Source organism: Podarcis filfolensis (genome assembly GCF_964270895.1).
Source record: "Podarcis filfolensis genome assembly, chromosome: 5".
Taxonomy (NCBI): domain Eukaryota; kingdom Metazoa; phylum Chordata; class Lepidosauria; order Squamata; family Lacertidae; genus Podarcis; species Podarcis filfolensis.
The window spans coordinates 59462808-59481238 of record NC_139608.1 but is presented as its reverse complement, the minus strand read 5'-3'; the positions used below and the strand labels follow the sequence as shown (position 1 = coordinate 59481238).

Below are 18431 nucleotides of genomic sequence, written 5' to 3'. Positions count from 1 at the left end.
ATGAAAAGCCTGTGCTCTACCTCTCATCCATGGCCCTTCCCTGATTGGTCACTTCCGACTGACTCTGATGTCATCTTTTGTGACCTCAGCAATTAACACGCAGGGAAGGAATCCAACCCAGCACTCATTCTTAGACACAATGTCTGCCATAATAATGTAATGTTGAAAACTTCCCAAAGGAGAAAAACAAGTCAATTCTCCCCCCTCCCAGGGTGAGTTATTATAACATTGACATCTTGAGTGCTACGTTTTCCCTCACAAACAACTGAAGACCGAAGTCTATACATTGCTAATTTAATTATGTTCAATTCCTGGAAGTCATTGCTATTGATTACAGTGATGTATAAACAATGCTTTGACATTTGGCAGGGAACTCCTCTAGATTATGTTTTAGGGAAACAACCTCAATGATCTAACTGGAAAGTCTTACTAAGGTTGTGTTCTTCCAAATATTTAACTGTAAGAGCCATTGAATATAGGAGCAATCATTTCCAAATAAACATGTACAGTTGTACCTTGGTTCTCAAATGGCTTGGTTGCTGAACAAATAAAACCATACTTCTCTAACTTGATAGATACACTACAAAGAACAGTTCCTGGGGAGTTTAAAGTTAATAGAATCCTACTCACCACCACCACCCACTACTTGTCTTCAGAAGCAGCTTAACATGTCTGTCATGTTGCTGTAATTTTTCACATTCCACAGATGATAAAGTGAGCAGAAAGAGAATACTTTGTTTCTCGTGATTCCATGACTGAATGGATATTTGATTCACAATTGCTGGGTTTAACACTCAATCTGCTAGTTTGGGAATCTCCAGTGAAAGGCTTCTGGGCCAAATTGACAAACACACACACACACACACACACACACACACACACACACACACACTTGATCCCTCAGTTGCAAACCAAGAGAAATACAGTTGTACCTTGGATCTCAAATGGCTTAGTAGCCGAACAAATCAGCTTCTGAACGCGGCAAACCCAGAAATAAGTGTTCTGGTTTGCAAACATTTTTCAGAAGCCGAACATCCGACACGGCTTCCGCTTGAGTGCAGGAAGCTCCTGCAGCCAATTGGAAGCCACGTCTTGGTTTTCAAATGGTTCCAGGAGTTGAACAGACTCCCAGAATGGATTGAGTTCGAGAACCAAGGTACCACTGTATGAGATTGGCAGTAGAGGTGAGAAGGCTGGTGGTGCTCACCTGACCTCCTGCCAACCACATCACTGCCACTTACTGTGAGGTAGAAGGGGGAGGAGTGAGGAGGTTGGCATGGTACAAATGCACCAGCTGAATCCATCTGGTTGTTCTACTGGTGTGTTTGCACCATAGTGACCTCACCACAGCTTTCACCTCCTCGTTTACCTTCCAGTAAGCCGCTGCAACGTGGACGTTGGGAGGTCAGGTGAGTGCCACCATCCTGGCCTACTGTTGGGGATTGGACTGCACTTGGACTTCCTTAGTGCTAAGTATTCAGGTATTATAAAAGCCCATCAAACTTTGAAAGTTTTATCTTTATTGCTTTAGCTTTGACAACCGGAAATAAAACTGTTAATGAGAGCTTGGTCACTTTATACACAGTCCAGCTGATTATAACTATTTTAACCTGGTAACTGGAAGTCAGCAAATGTAGGATTAAGTTTAAGCCAATGGTATTACGTGTTGAAGAATGAAGAATGTTGATGTAACTCAGACAGAGTTGAAAAGGAAAGTTTTTGTGAGTGTAGAATTATCACTTGGTTTCCAGAAACTCAAAAGTAATTCACAGTATATAAAGAAGAAGAAAAACTCAATGGCATTTTGATAGTAAAATGCTTCAATTGCCAATGACTTGGGAACTGTGATGTCTTTTACCACAGCCAGATCAACTGCTGACACTGGATTTCTTTTTCCCACTTCCCTATTTTTTTCCTATCTTTTTCTCCGAAAGGCCTCCCATACTGTCACCCCAAGAAGCTGTGAGTAATGTTTCCTCTATTGAACAACTCTCATCATTCATTCCACAATGCTTCAGTTTGCTTTCATGTTTTTTCCTGCAGCAATGTAGTGTGTTGGCTAATGCATTTATGCTGAATATAATAAATCAAAGAAGTGTGCCACCTCTGTCTTCTGAATCTACTCCTCTAACAGCAAGTTCTTGCAGAAAACTCTGCAAGGCCAAGGTATTGGAACTCAGGACAAAGAACCCCTCAGTTTAGTAAGAATCTTTAAAATCCATTGAGGTTGGCTTGGATTCTAACTAAATAAATGAATAGTTGCCAGAGATTAATCTAGCACCGTGTAAGAGTATTGTGTCAATAAGGAAACTGTTGGGCAGGAAAATGATGCACAGCTGTTGTGTCCTGAACTATATACCACAACATTCCACCTCTATAGTAACAAGAATTGTTACCTGTCCACTTTGTCTCCCTTACCTACCCCTGGCAAGGTATTACAAAATGTTCACATTATAAAACAAGGTACAAAGCTAAATCCTTTAGACTATTACAATTAATTAAAATTATTAGTGGAAAGATCAAGATAATTATAACTCTTTATTTCCAAATTAGCAATTGATTTTGTTGATTTCTTATAAACCACCAAGATTATCATCAAGTCAATGGCCTCCAGTCTGTAGTTCTTCTATGTATATCAATACTGGACCCAGCAATTGGAGCATTCCCCGTCATTTCCTTACTTTCTTTTCCTGCCAACATTGTCCAATACAATAGGGGGCCTGACGATCAGTCTCAGGATGTTGGGACTACGCAAAAGGTCTTTCTGTGGTTAAAGGATTCAGTTCCAGTCTGAGATTCAAAGAAAAAAGTATTTAGTGCTGCCAGATGAGTACCAATGATCTATGTCCGAGTTTCTTGGCCTCCTTCCAGAATGCAAGCAGTTCAGAGCTTTAGTTCCCCTATTCATGGATTTATTCTGCTAAGGCTGTCTCCCTGTTTTTTATTGCCAAGAGGGAGTTGTGCTATCAATACACATGTGACATATGATGTTTCCTTGATGCCATGCTATGACTCTAAGCACAGAGTTAACTATTCTGTTTCCCATAAGGTACACTGTTTTGCTAGGGGGCATTTCAGAATCTCTATGCATCCAGCGGGGGCTGTATTGTGTGTTAGACTTGATGAAACTTCACAGGAAGAAATGAGCCCAGTCTCTAGATAGATAGATGATAGATAGATAGATAGATAGATAGATAGATAGATAGATAGATGATAGATAGATAGATAGATAGATGATAGATAGATATTCAAAGGTCTTCTCCTCCTGCCCTCCTCATAGTGTTTTACACTTAATGATTTATATTAGCAACGGCAGGTTTTATCTTGATTGCAGGCTGAGCCATTTGTCAAAGTGAAGAAAATATTTCATTCATTTACCAGCATGGCAGTCTAGTAGCCTATCAGTACCGAAGGCATTTCGTCAACATTCTTACTCATATTCTTACTGCAGATCTGAAAGCCTTGATTCAGAAGTCTCACTACTGCTAGTGGAATTTATTCTTTAATAAAGAGATGCAGAATTGCATTCACAGTTTTTTTTGTAGGTGATGAGGCCCATGATCCTAAGAGCACTTACAAGGAAGCCATTCATATTGAATTCCTGCTCAGTAAGGAACAGTGCTATTTAGAAGTAAGACTCACTGAGTTCAGCATGATTTGCTTCATGGTATAATAACACTGTTGCCTGTGTGTGACACATTTAGAAAGTCAATGAACGATCCGAAATCTTATTCTATCAGGTTTTGTCACTTATAAATTTGCTATTATTTCTGCTATTTCACCACCCCCAAAAATTACTAAGGTGATTGTGTCAGCTGCTGGGAAGTTGCCTCTGTATCGTTTCCAGAATGAGTGTGTGGAGGAAAATTGATGCCAAAAAAGATCAAATATACACAGTAAGATAATTGATCTTACATATACACTATATCAATGGATTAGGCCTTGAACACAGCAAAGTTTTGACTCACTAGTGCTTCAGAGAAACCATTTCAGTTTATGCTATCATCAGAATAGATTAATCAGTAAATAACACATTATAAATGTAAAAACACCCACCAACATGTATATATAAAGAATTGCTTAGCAGATTCCAGAATCTGGAAATCATTAAATAAAACCGGCATAGTAAAACATTCAGACTTTGTTAATTTATCTTAGCGTAGGCCAACTAAAAATGATTGAATATCAGAACAGACCGTCATACTGCCACCATGCAAAATGAAATTATAGAGATGACTTCAGAAAAAAATAATGTCTACTTTAGAAAGAATATCACATTTTGTATAAGCTGGAGATGGTAGACAATAAATGTCTAGTCAAGTTACTCATCAATATGAATAGCGTCAACATGAAAAGAAGAGAAATAGAGAGAAAGTCTCAACATTTATTATGATGGTAAATTGGAGAATTGCTCCTACATTGTCCCAGCATTCTTCTGATATGTCCTAGGATGCTCTAATCTGTGTAGGACTTCCCCCAAACTTTGCAACCACAACACTTACTACCTGAGCCACTTATGCACAACAACCACATTTCAGAACTGCATGAACAGGACAGATAAACAAGCTTGTCCCATGCTTGTCTGTGGACAAGGAACTCTGGGGAGATTTCTGATTCATTTGATTTTCAGAGTGCCAACTGGGAGAAAACTGATATTCTGACTAATTTTCTAATACCATGGCACAGTTGTACACTGCTGAAGAAACAGTCAGTTGTTATATTCCTCCCAGACTAAATGTGCATTTAGTCTCCCAGCCACTGTTTGATCAAATTTCTTAATTACTTTCTTCTGCACATATATGCCTGCATCATAGATGTATGGCATTCTGGAATCACAACACAGCCATGATTTTATGACATAAAAATTGTGGGTTTTGATGGCATATACTGCCTCACTGGACATCTTCCTATGTGAACAGCACCAATTGTCCATAAGTTGTGACATTTTCATATGGCACAAAGCTCTGTGCCACAGTTCCTGCACAGAAGGCAAGCTTATAGCTGATAGCTCAGGGTTGAAGCTGATAATCAAATCTGAGGACTGTATTGATTCTTTTGAAGTAGACCTGTGACACTATGCACCGGAAGTGTGGAAGGTAACCCTCAACAACACATTCTGCAAAGACCTTTCCATAAACAGAGAAAGGTCATCTAAAGGTCCTTGTTTGTCAGTTGCCATTAAATATGGCCACCAGCTGAAGTCAGGGTGCAGTTTGCTTGCAAACATTTGCAGATGCAATTGGGGTCTCAGGGACCACAACAGCCAGGATACTAAATTTTGTGCCTGGCTGAGGACTTCCTGGAGCATGGAGTCTGACATAAAGGGCAGCATCCAACTAAAGAGTTCAGCTAAAGCAAGGAGTTTTAGCTGCACAATGGACCCTCTCCAGCCTCTCATCTCCTTGCATACCCCATAAATCTTCTCTGGAGGGTTAGAAGAAACCCTGGAACAGATTTATGGGGTTTGTGGAGATAGAAGAGGGCAGGGAAGTTCAATTCCACAGCTAAAACACTTTGCATTAGTGGAACTGTTTAGTAGGATACCACCCAAACATTTTATGATTCTCCTGCTGCTGTGATCTAAACCACTGAGCCTCTTGGGCTTGCTGATCGGAAGGTTGGTGGTTCGAATCCACGCAATGGGCTGAGCTCCCATTGCTCTGTCCCAGCTTCTGCCAACCTAGCAGTTCGAAAGCACGTCAAAGTGCAAGTAGATAAATAGGTACTGCTGCAGCGGGAAGGTAAATGGCATTTCCATGCACTCTGGCACTCATCATGGCGTTCCATTGCACCAGTAGTGGTTTAGCCATGCTCGCCACGACCTGGAAAGCTGTCTGAGGACAAATGCCAACTCCATTGGCCTGAAAAGCGAGATGAGCGCTGCACCCCATAGTTGCCTTTGACTGGACTTAACCGCCCAGGGGTCCTCTACCTTTTTTACCTTACTGCCTAAAGGTGTTTGACCCCACTTGCTGATGGAGGACTAAAACAATATTGTTTGGGTCCCTTTTCAAAACAGGTATTTTGCCTTGTGTCAGATCAGGAATGAGATTCAGCAAGAAATTAACGGACTCACACGCAAGTGTCTTTTCTATTTTTTTAAAAAAAACCCTTTAATGTGATGCAGATTAATAATAATGCTGGATGAATACATTTGCATCTGTGTCTATTTGCAGGCCTCCTTGAAATATCCTGAAGCGAGCACACAGTTGGAATGGCACAAAGTGGAACAAAGGTGACATTGGCATTTAAAGAGGATTCATTGCTCTGAAAGTTTACAAGAGCCAGGGGGGCAACTTGCATGGGGAACACCTGTGCTTCCTTCTAGTTACAACTGGATTGCACGCAAGTAGCTCTTATTTCTTACAGCAGCGTATCCAGCAGGTATCTTGGGTTGATGGATAAAGGAATTGTTTGTTTTTAATCACCAAGGGAAGAGACCCAACTCAGTGGCTGATTCCACTAGGGAGGAAGTAGGCATTCAATTAGGGCTTCTTAACTATGCATAGCATCCCTGCTTGTATTACAGTGAGCAAAATCAAGGTAGGCTCAACCCACCTCTAGCAAGTCCCCTGCCTCAATTTTGCTCATACCCAATCCTGCCTTCCTCTGCCTTCTACTAACTCAAGTTACTGTGGGAAAGGCAGTGTGTAGTAAACAGAGGAGGATGCTAGAGATGATGGCAGGAATGGTACTTTGAGTATCTTGTCTCACGGGGGTGGGTGGATCTGAATATATGCTTTACCATCCTGGTGGGAAAAGATGATCTGAGCATCATTTCCAGGCAAGAAGAGGCCTTTTGATGAGAGGAAATAATACTCCCAGAACCTTCTTTTCCTCCTCTTCTTCAAGCTGGCACTTTCATCTGCTCCCCATTTTTCATTTGGTGGCGAAGGTCTTTGTACTTCCATTAGTATAGAAACGATACATTCTGGTGTGTGTGTGAGAGGTGGGGGGGAGAACCCTCCCATGAAGAACTGCGGTCACAGAGTTCAAGGCGCAGCATCTTGTATCTCTAGTAAACCCCAGCTGCAAATGCTTTCATAGATTCCCCAGATTCTCTAGTCTAGATTCCATTCCTAGCTTTCATCGAACACTACAATTTAGTCATTCTGAACTCCCATTAAGCGATATGATGCACAGTTCTTTTGATAAAGACATGTCTGGAAATAAGCACTTGGTGTACCACATTACTAAATATTTCAGTTTTGCTATAATGGTAGACTTGTATAGAGAAAATTGTCCAGTGATACTTCTGGAGAAGTATGGTCTGCCTGTACTCTGGAGAAAATGTATTCCATTTTCACTGCTTTCCCTCCAGACATTTATCTCTAGATGTCAGGCTAAGAGACAACAATATCAGTGTGTAAGGAGTTTGGTCTTTTCCTCCAAGCCTTTGGAAATATATGGTGGACTGATAAAGCAATGCAATACAGAAAGCTGCCAAAACAGATAAAATCTGTTAACTTAGATACTTTACATCATCATAGGGTTCCCTCCCCCTTTGTTTTGATTTCTCTCCCTTCACATTTTTCCACTCTACATCTCTGCTTTATTCTTGAAATACGTTCTGAGGAACAAGTCTCTGACATGTAAAAATCCAAATCTTATCTGAATAGAAACATCCTTTGTGCCAACACTATATATTTGCTGGATTCTTTAGATGAAGATTAGCAATTTGAGGAAGGAAAAAGTGGAAGCTAAGCTGAGCAGGATTCCAGAAAGATGAGAGAGACCCAATGTTGAAAGCTGTCCCAAGTGTTTGTTACCCCTAATGTCTGTGTTAGATGAGCACCATTGATAATCTAAAGCAGGACACCATTGATAATCTAAAGCAGGAATGGGGAACCTGCAGTCTTCCAGACGTAGTTGGACAGCCCCAGCCAGCATGGCTAGTGGTCAAGGATGATGGGAGTTGGAGTCCAACAACATCTGGAGGGCCATGAGTTTCCCATCAGTAATAGTGGGTTAATTCCTCATTCCCCACACCAAACTGATTATCTCTTTCCATGACCCACCTGCATGTGATTCATATTTGTCAGGCCTGGTCCTACCATTAGGTAGAGTGGAGTGGTTGCCTTCAGCAGCAGATGTTGGGAATCACTGGCAAGGTATTGAGATTAGAGCTGTGTGCACCATGTGACTTGAACTGCATGCTCTAAGCTAGCCTTAAGGTGCAGAGAAGGAGATTACTCCATCACCAAGCAAGATTCAGCTGCCCGTGGGGTTGGATTTGGATGTGTGGAATGAGTGAGGATGCCATCTTGTCATTTACTTCAGACAACAAAATGTATTGGTCTTGCACTTGTAAAGCTAGGCAGCTGGATGATTCAGCTTTATTACAAAACCTGGTGATCCACGAGTGTGCTGCAATTCAGAATAAGTTTCTGGCTTCTGGATACAGATGCACTGAGCACCTGAGTTTCCAAATCAGGATCTGCTTCACCATCGTCCACCTGGCAGGAAGAATATCTCCTCCTCATACTCCAAAGGACTTGGAAAATATGCATTAGGCTTAATCTATGATTGGGATGGGTAAATATGTCAATTGTGGTTTCTCATTTTTCACATCTTAAATTCAGGTACCCTAATTTACACACCATTTTGCCATTCCTCAAGGGTTTCCTTACAGCAATTTGATCAGAGTTTCTTACGAAAATTCTACAGAATTTTAGTGTGACTTTTCCCTTATATAGACCTTTTTTTGATGCAGCTTTGCCTAGTTTTTGCAGAGCACTTTCCTTAATACAATACATTTTTTGTATATTATTTTCACCCACACATGCATTTTATTCGTACTGTATCTTGGGAGATGCATTTTGTTGTACATATTACTTGGTTGGAGGACTGCACTGCAAAATTTGGAGAAGTTTAAAAGGTGGCTGTGTCTCGGTTCGTACAATGTTTCAGAAAGTGCTAATTAGGTAGGTTCTCCTTCAAAAGGAAAATTAACTGATTTTCTCTCCCCTCAGTCTTCTACGGGGCCAAGTCAATTCAGTTAATTCAAGGAGAGCAGGAATAGGGGTGGGGGAGAGTGATACACGTACCAAGGATTTCAACACCTGCTCTGAAATTCTGTAAGGTATTTAAAATATTTGCATATCAATGACCAGCAGTTCACAGGGCATGACTAAGCTGAAGCCCTGGGTTAATAGCATCTCCTTCTCTATTATTTATTTATGGAAATATATTTTAATATTTTTGACACATTTTATTAAGGGTCTGCCCCTTGCTTTCATCCTTTCACAACTTTCTAATTTTTAGAAAAGTCAGAAGAGGCAGAATGTGACACATAAATTTGATTATGAAGAGTGATTCCTTTATAAATATCTGCAGACGTGTTTCATTATTGATAGATACTTATCTCCTGGCCCCCTCTCTGCCTGTCTGGGTCTTTTAATCTATAGAATACAAGTCATCTCCTATTGAACGTTGAACTGGGCTTAATTGGGTAAGATTGCTCCAGAATTTGGATAGCTTATGTATTCCCCCCTCCTCCCTTTTAAAGAAGCCCTTTAAAGGATTGGTACAGTGGGACAGTGAAGAAGGTTTGCTGAACTTTTCATTGCTAGAAGCTCAGCCAAGTATCCAACTTTACTCTCTCATCTATTATGACTCCTTTCTCTTAATCCATGTAAGGATCTGCTATCCTGTCCTAAAGACTTCAGCAGGCTCTCCCTTGAAAGTTTTGAGGAGACAGGGACCTTTTGGGGGTCTGGCAGAATTGGGAGGTTGTCTGGCTCCAAAGATTAATGAACACCAGAGGTTATGAAGACTGGTTTTCTGGTGGGCAAAACTGTTTGGCTTCTAGTACCTTGTTTACAGCAGTTTGGTTAAAGGCCTTTCACAAAGAAAACTGCACACACTTGCATTTACACACATGCACATCCAATACAGGAACCATTCCACTGTGGTGAGAGATTCCTCATTCACTGAGAAAACTGAATGGGAAGAGCTAATCACAGAGATCTTTTCTATCTAATTAGCAATCTCTATATAATCCCAGTATATGTGTGTGCATGTACACAAGTGTGTGTGTAGGAGGCTTCAGAAAGTGTCATAGGAGGAAATGCAGATTCCTAATGACTTCACAACTGTCCATTCTCAGCGTTTCTCCTACTGATGTTGACACTAAAAATAAATAATTTTATGAGTAAAGTGAAATGAAACATTTTGATTTTCCGACTTAAATGCTTCAATATTTCAGCAATTTCAGCAGTTCATTTTTTATTAAAGCCATGCCATGTAGCCTGTCACATTGCTCAAAATTGCGGTTCTGATTGCAAAATAAATCAAAGCAAATGGAACATGTACAACTTAATTCCAATGCACGTTCTTTCATTTCATTAATAAAATACTTTTCGCAAAGTGCAGTGTTTTCCAAGACATTCACAGAACTCAATTCATATTATTACTCTAAGATCCTGATGAAAGAGAATGGGTTTTTATTTTATTTTTTATTTTTAAAGACATCTAAAACTCACTTCCATATAATCTTATCCATTTTCTGAAGTAGCCCTCATAGTGGGCCTTGGTATGTTGGTAGCCCTATTCAGTTGTTGAGCCTTATCACAGGAGGGCTCAATGGGTGTAAGAGGCTCTGTATCTGATGGCCCCACTCCCAATGGCCTAGGTATACCCAACGTTTAGTGTGAAGGTCTGGAGGGGCTTTTGAATGAGGTTAGAAGTCTTCTCGAGATTGGCAACAATGTTCTGATCACGTAAAGGCTTCCAGCTATATTTGGCTGGAATTGGTTAGAACCTCCCCCCAGGCCATTGCAAATGAAAGTGGGTGTGCATGGGAAGGGGGAAATGCATGAAGGTTGTTGTAGGGGAGGACCTGTTACACAAAGAATATTGGGGCAGGGCAACCACACGGCCTTGGCTTCCTACACATATTTAGCCTCCCTTGGTCCAGTATACCTGAAGGAGCGTCTCCACCCCCGTCGTTCTGCCCTGACACTGAGGTCCAGAACTGAGGGCCTTCTGGCGGTTCCCTCCCTGCGGGAAGCGAAGTTACAGGGAACCAGGCAGAGGGCCTTCTCGGTAGTGGCACCCGCCCTGTGGAACACCGTCCCACCAGATGTCAAAGAGAACAACAACTACCAGACTTTTAGAAGACATCTGAAGGCAGCCCTGTTTAGGAAAGCTTTTAATATTTGATTATATTTTCATTTGATTATATTTGATTGTATTTTAATATTTTGTTGGAAGCCACCCAGAGTGGCTGGGGAAACCCAGCCAGATGGGCAGGGTATAAATAAATAAACATATTATTATAATTATTATCAGGCTCAATACCTGGGTAGGGTGGAGAGGTGCCTGCTTCTCCAGAGGATTGAGGGGCCCCAATGTGATGTCACGCAACGTCCTGACACCGCATGCATGGTGTCTGGACATCACAAGTGTGACATCGTGCAGAGCCAGGGGGCCAAATCCAAACACCCTCTGAAAATTGAGGGGACCTGGACCCCTCAAAAAATACATGGAGGGGCGAAACTTCCTTGCCTTGGGAGTCGGCGCCTATGATACGGTGAGTGGTTTAACATTTGGAAGCCTGAGAAATCACCATCTACCCTGACAACTTCAAATGCCTCCACATCACTACAGCAACAACTTCACACACACTCCACTCCCACTGCAACTGCCCCCCCTGAAACATACCCTTCCCACTCCATGGTCCCTAACACATACAAAAAGCCTGCAACCCCACACATCTTGACTAATAATAATAATAATAATAATAATAATAATAATAATAGTTTAGTATTTGTACCCCGCCCATCTGGTTGGGTTTCCCCAGCCACTCTGGGTGGCTTCCAACAGAGAACAAAAATACACTAAAATGTCACGCATTAAAAACTTCCCTGAACAGGGCTGTCTTCTGAATGTCAGGTAGTTGTTTATCTCTTTGACATCTGACGGGAGGGCATTGCACAGGGCGGGCGCCACTACCGAGAAGGCCCTCTGCCTGGTTCCCTGTAGCTTTGCTTCTCGCAATGAGGGAACCGCCAGAAGGCCCTTGGTGCTGGACCTCAGTGTCCGGGCAGAACGGGCTTAAGCACCCTGCAACCCCAGAAACATCTCAGCAACCCCATACCCTGACACCCCCGGCATGCACACACACTACCCAAAACATCCTGAAACTCCAAAAACGTACAAAAGTGATCATACACATCAGAAAGAAACTTGGTGGAGACGTTGCAACTCTAAATTCACAAGAAAGTCAGTGTTAAGAGATGTTGCGCCTGGGCCCCAATGCTTTTAGGCTGAGACCTTGTTTCAGATCTGGTAAGGTATGAAGCAGCTTCTTACACTCCTTTATGCCATATACTGCACTTGAAGACGTGTTGTTACAGATATAAGTGCCTTGAAAGTTCAGTTGATTTGATTTCAAGAGGTATGTGAAAATGTAAGCAGCCACAAGCATCTATTACGATTTGAAATCTTTCACACTATAGCATGATAAGAGTAGCAACACCAATTTAAAGGATGCTAATAGATGAGATACAAACGCCTAGGTGATCATTTTAAATAAAAGATGCTACCCTAGCGGTTTTTGCATCTTGGCGATGTTTCAGGCTGGGCAGCATGTTTGATGCTATACCTGCTGGCTTTTCATTTGCCAAGATGTTTATCTTTGCTCATCTGGAAAAATACAAGAGTCATAGTTTCCATTTACACTTCAAGTTATTGGGAAACACTTCTGAAATAAAACAACAAACTGTGCCATCCATTTTTAGGGTCATTTTGATTAACTTTATTAGATTTGTTAGCCATAAATTATTATTTATCTGCATCAAGTCTGTCCAGCAATTTTTCTTCTTCTTCTTCTTCTTTTTAAAATAAAGATATTTACTACTTCTATCGGCTGTATGAGCTGCATTTCTTGGCTGCAATGTCATTCTGAGAACTGATTTACTAACTTGGCAGAGCTCCATCTTCCACTGTGAAAAGCACATAGCTAGCTTCTCCATAGCTCTGTATCTTTCTCCTAATCTGTCAATTTTATTACCACAGTTATCTGTGCTTTCTTGTCCCCCCGCAAAGTGCTTTATCAAAATATTTTTTAAAAAAAAAATGTCAGTAAAATGTTTGGTTCCACCCCCTCCTTCATCCAGTTAAGGACCAGTATTCTTTCTCTTTTTTAACTGCAACTTTGTTTTATTTAAATAAATGATTTGATATTGCAAATTTATATATACCTGTATGCACATTTATGCTCAGGGTAAAAACTGCTGTGTTTCCTAAATGGTAATAAAATGACAGCTTTGACTTGGATTTCTTAATTTATATTCTGGAAGAGTAGTCTATTTTATTGAGAGACTTTTGGTGGGGACAGATTGATATTTGCAGGAATTTATCCTTCTGGTTAGCAAACTATATTGCTCTGTTTCATTTAGGATAGTTTTATGTATTTTATAATTGTTAGGATTTTATCCATTTTTATAGTTGTGTTGTCTTTTGTTTTAACCTGCCTTGGGGCCTTCAGGCGAAGAGTAAGAAATCTTGAGTTGTATTCCATGTAGCGCTAAGGTAAACCTTTGTCAGTGCAAGGTTTCTCCTAGAGCAATGAAGTATTTCCCCATCCTCTTCTTGCACACTCCCTACATCTGTTTTGTGTTTTCCCCAGACGCTCTGGAACATATTGCTTTTGGGGGTGGCATTCATGGGAAGGAGTGTGGGGAAATCCCCTTGTGCAAAAATTTAGTTGAAGCCTGCCCCTTATGCATAAATAAACTACAAATGATTTAAATATAAGTGACTTACTGCAGTCCTTTGAATTATCTGACACCTTTGAATCTCTGTTTCATGTGTTTTTATACTGCTGTTGTATTGGTTTTAGACTGTTTTTGTTTGACTGTTTTACTGATATTTTATGATACAGTGCAGTCTTCTCAGAGTGAATATACAGGATCATCTTCACATCTGTGTGTCTGTCTGTCTGTCTGTCTCTCATTCATTATCATGGTGTACTGATCTGAAATCTTAACACGGAAAGGTAACATTTCTCACAAGATGACTTGTATTTGTGTCACCTCATACATTGTCATATTATTCACCCCCTGTATTTTTTTTTAAGCAAAGATCACAAAGACAGTAAAAAAACAACAACACCTCAATTTGTTGTAACACTTAGGAATCATACTGATGACTAATGCACTTCCAGGACAGTATATCTCTTCATCAGAAGCAACTGAAAACTCCATTGCAGGGATATATAAATCAGGCAATGTATCAGGGACAATATTTAAATCCTAAAACACATAGACATATTTTATTTCTCCGTAAGTCTATAAATACCAAAATGCACCAGGAGCCAACATGCAAAAACTATCTAGAAATATGTTTGAGAATAATTCGGAAAACAACCCACTCTCTTTGAGGTTAAATATTCAGCCATTCAAGGACTTTCCCCTTTCCTTACATGTTATTTAACCGAAGGGGAAAAGGTAAATAAAACATAAGAAGTGAGAGCTCCAGCACAATGTTGTCATGTGGAGTGTTTGGTGTTCCCTGTTTCAGTTCAACTAGCCAGGTCATTTCCCAGTCCAGCCCAGTCCAGTCCATTCTCCCTCCCACTTGCTTTTCATTCCCCTCATGCAAGCATCAAGCATTCTTTGGACAACGTGCACAAGAAGTTCTCATGGGGACTGTTTTTCTCTATGAAAACATTTTTGGATTTCTGCAAGCTTCAGGGTTGTCGTCCCCCCATGTTTTCTAATACCTCACTCCTGTGTGCTGGCAGTACCATTTTGGCTAGAAAAGCAATCTTTCCACCTTCTCATGTTTTAAAGTAAAGCCCGGCCAAGGATGTTGTCATCAGGTTTTTAGGAAGCTCAAGACTAGAACCCTGAATGCCTACTTCTCAGAACAGCTCTACAACCATAAAGCCACAAGAAAAGACAAACAACAGACAATGTAGGGCCATTGTAATCCCACATACAAACACACCTGACTCATAGACTAAGCTATATACACTAGGAGTGTATCAGTGGCATGCAGACTAGGAGGACTAGGCTTAGGGAAGGAAGCACAGTGCTCACACTCGCAACGACGACGCCCCATCACTCTCACAATCTGGCACCTCTTACCCTAACTGTTCCTCTACAAAAATTTCACCACATGCCACTGGAGTGTATATATGTGTGAAGGAGTCCATGAGTGGAAAGGGGAACAGGCTAATTCTGTTGACACCAGCCCATGCATTGAGAACAGATTGTTATGGGGAAAAACTCACCTGCATAGACATCTTTGTGCAAAGTTGTGGTTTTCAGCTCCCATGGAAGTCTGTGCATATAGAGGGCTACACATGTCAGCTTTCCTCTGCAGGTGTCCAGACTCCCCCTGAAATGTGTGGACTTTCACAGGGGCAGATGAGGAAGCTGTGCAATCTCACAGGCAGGGGCAGCGGTGCAGCCTCCATTCACATGCCCAACACAGCTACTGTGACTACCAGTTAAGGAACAACACAGAAAAAACAAACCACCTGAAGGTGTGCATTATGAGAAAATGTATGCAATGTCATGACACACAGAGTTTTCCTACATATCAGTACAAGAGATACATAAAATCTGTCAGACTGTTGAATCACTCACCCCTTAAATATCCATTTCACCTTTCTGTAAACTGAGAAGCTAAAAATACACTCACAGCCGTCACTGAACATGGATGAGCCTTCACACAAGTTGTCTGTTTACACAGAACAGTCATTCTGAACATGATATGCAAAAATAGAAACAGAAATCATTTCCTCACTCTTTCCCTCTTATTATTATTATTATTAGTAGTAGTAGTATCATTACTTATATTTATAACCCACATTCTGTGTTTAAAAATTAAACACAGTTAAAACAGATTACAATCACAGGAATAGGGTGTGCTCTGATCCTATTTATGATCTATTTATTTCCACATTTCTCAGTTTAGGGAGAGCTGTTGAGTACAAACCACTTTTTGAAAACTCAGATTCATTCTGAGTTTGATCCTGACCAGAGGCGTCAGCTTCCCAGATGATTGTGGGGCCCCAATGTGACTACACACGATGTCCTCTGAATATTGAGGGGGCTGCCAGTTTAAGGGGGGCAAAACTGCCTCAGTCCCCAGGAATCAGTGCCTATGCAAGAGACAGAGCACATTCTAAGCTTCTCTCTCACCATAAGTGAGGCTATATACAGCAGGAGAGCAACAGACTTCTCCACAGCCCTGCCTTTCTGCAGCCTTCTACTGGACACCACCAATGGACCCTCCACCAATGGCACCCTTACCTGCCCATACATTCTGTAGGTGGAAGGGGGAGCACTGCCCCCACGGAATTATGCCAGTGTTAATGGTGGGAGGCTAGCTGTAAAGAAGCTACAAAGAATAAGCAATGTCTCCCAAAACAACATGCCCTTTGCACTTAAATCACTGCACAAATAAATACGAAAAGAAAGCCAACATTCCATATTAAGACAATCCCACAGTTTGATCATTGGAAAGATGAGTATTTCTGCATAGGACAAAGACAATAAAATCTGCACTGCAGTAACTATCTTCTCCTCACCCATTTTTTTAAAAGGCAGTTTCTGTTCATCAGAATATTCTATTAGATTTTAAAGGGACTTATACAGGAGCATGCTCAGGATCACAGCTTAAATCAGCAGACTTTCGAATGCATAAAACACCAATGCACCATCTCAAAGGAAGCAGGATTATATGTGCAGGAGCTAAAATATTCACAGCAAAGAATACTAAAGAACATGAAATAATATTCATAAAGTCTAGGAAGTGACTCTTTTAACTGGAACTTGTCTTAGGTTGTACACCTGAAATGTTTCTTTACACAAAATTTGACTGCAACTTGATGGCAAAACCCTAGTTATTACATTAATCTAAGCCTTCGGGCTATTCCTTGCAAACTTTTGAAGAAGATTTTACAAGAGGAGAGCTCAATGAGGAAGATTTGCCCTTCTTCAAAGACCTCCAGAGGTAATGAAAAGAATCAAACATATATTTATTAGCTGCAACAAAATGAGTCTGCTGGTGTGGGTAAGGCAAAGGATTAACTTTTAACTGTGCAGATGAGATATCAAAAGCTGTGGGAAAGGTGGACAGCCTTATCAGAGGAGAAATTGTGCCTTGTGACACACTCCAGGTTTTATCTGAAGTTCAGTCTAAGATGAAGAATTTTGTTTCTAGATGCAAGGTTTAAAGAGGTAACATTTGTCACTCAGACTCCTGAAAAACATTGAGGCAAAGTACTTTCTTATGGAGTACCAAGTGCTATTTGGCATTAGTCCTACTCAAAGTAGACCCATTGAAGTTAATGCACATGACTAACTTGTGGGCATCTTCTTGTATTCCTATTGATCAGTAGCTCTGTCACTGTTGGAAGAAATCAAAAGAAGAGAAAGTCATATTGGCGAAACATGTTGGCAAATCATATCTTGCTAAAACTGTATCTGGGTTCCTGTATATTATAAAAATCTCTAGGTTTGCAAAATCTGTAGGGCCACTGAAGATCATACCTGGATTCCTGGGTCATGTGAACTCACTGTCAAATATAAGAACCCAGGTCTGATGCTGACACTCATACAAAGCGTTGTTCAGGAATTCCAAGAAACCAACAACAACAACAACAACAAAACAGTACAGTTTTGAAAGGTCCAGTCTGCCATCATGTTATAAAATGGTGTCCAATTGTATCCAAGCAGACAAATCCTGCTCCTTGATTTCAGGAACTTTTATGCAAAATTTGATTTCTGTATTTTAAGTGGTGTCTAAATGCATAGCAAACAAACAAACAACTTCCATATCTATGTCAACTACCAGCAAGATGGTGAGGTAAATCAGAAATCAGGCAAGTTTCAGAAACATGTGTGCTTCCACAAAACACATTAATCCATACACATGGTCCCAGGCCAGTGCTATCATCAGGTCAGCTAGGCAGCCACCTAGGGCACAGACCTGATAGGAGTGCAGTGCTGACCTTTGAGGGGCACAGTTTTATACAGATTAGAGTCTGTTATATTCCATATATTTCCAATAATATTTTAGTTTTATATTTTGAAGAATTTTTATCATTTTTGAAGTAATCCAGACTGGAAGAATATTGGAGCAATTCTATCGTCACATGAGAGGAATACTGACAATTTAGAAAAGTATTAGACCAGGAGAGAACTTGAATTGCTCTTATCTAAAGAGGGGGGGGGGACCAGCTGGTGACATTAACTAGCAGAAAATTAGGCAAGAAGAACAATATCGGCTACAAATCTTGGAATGCTTGATTGCTTTGTTCAGAATTCTTGGCATGCAAAACTTAGCATTCCATGGTGCAACTGAAAAGTTGTATAGTTGTGCAGTCTCTCCATACTGCAACCAAGTTGTGCTGTTTCTCCATACAGCAACCCAAACTCCTGGGTAACGTGCCTAATGTTTCACTTGCCCTA

At 40.8% G+C, this 18431-nt stretch overlaps 2 long non-coding RNA genes across 3 annotated transcripts in view; one reads left to right on the top strand and one right to left on the bottom strand.

Moving 5' to 3' along the window:
• LOC310763989 overlaps positions 1-18431 on the bottom strand; it is a 412791-nt gene that overhangs the window by 144028 nt on the left and 250332 nt on the right. The gene's annotated exons all lie outside the window — the stretch shown is intronic.
• Positions 1928-7494, top strand: LOC310764011. Of its 2 annotated transcripts, XR_014548969.1 has the most exons (3): positions 1928-2166; positions 6177-6235; positions 7322-7494. It is a non-coding gene; the product is annotated as an uncharacterized lncRNA (long non-coding RNA). The 2 variants fall into 2 exon arrangements; XR_014548970.1 differs by lacking the exon at positions 7322-7494 and having other exon boundaries at positions 6177-6368.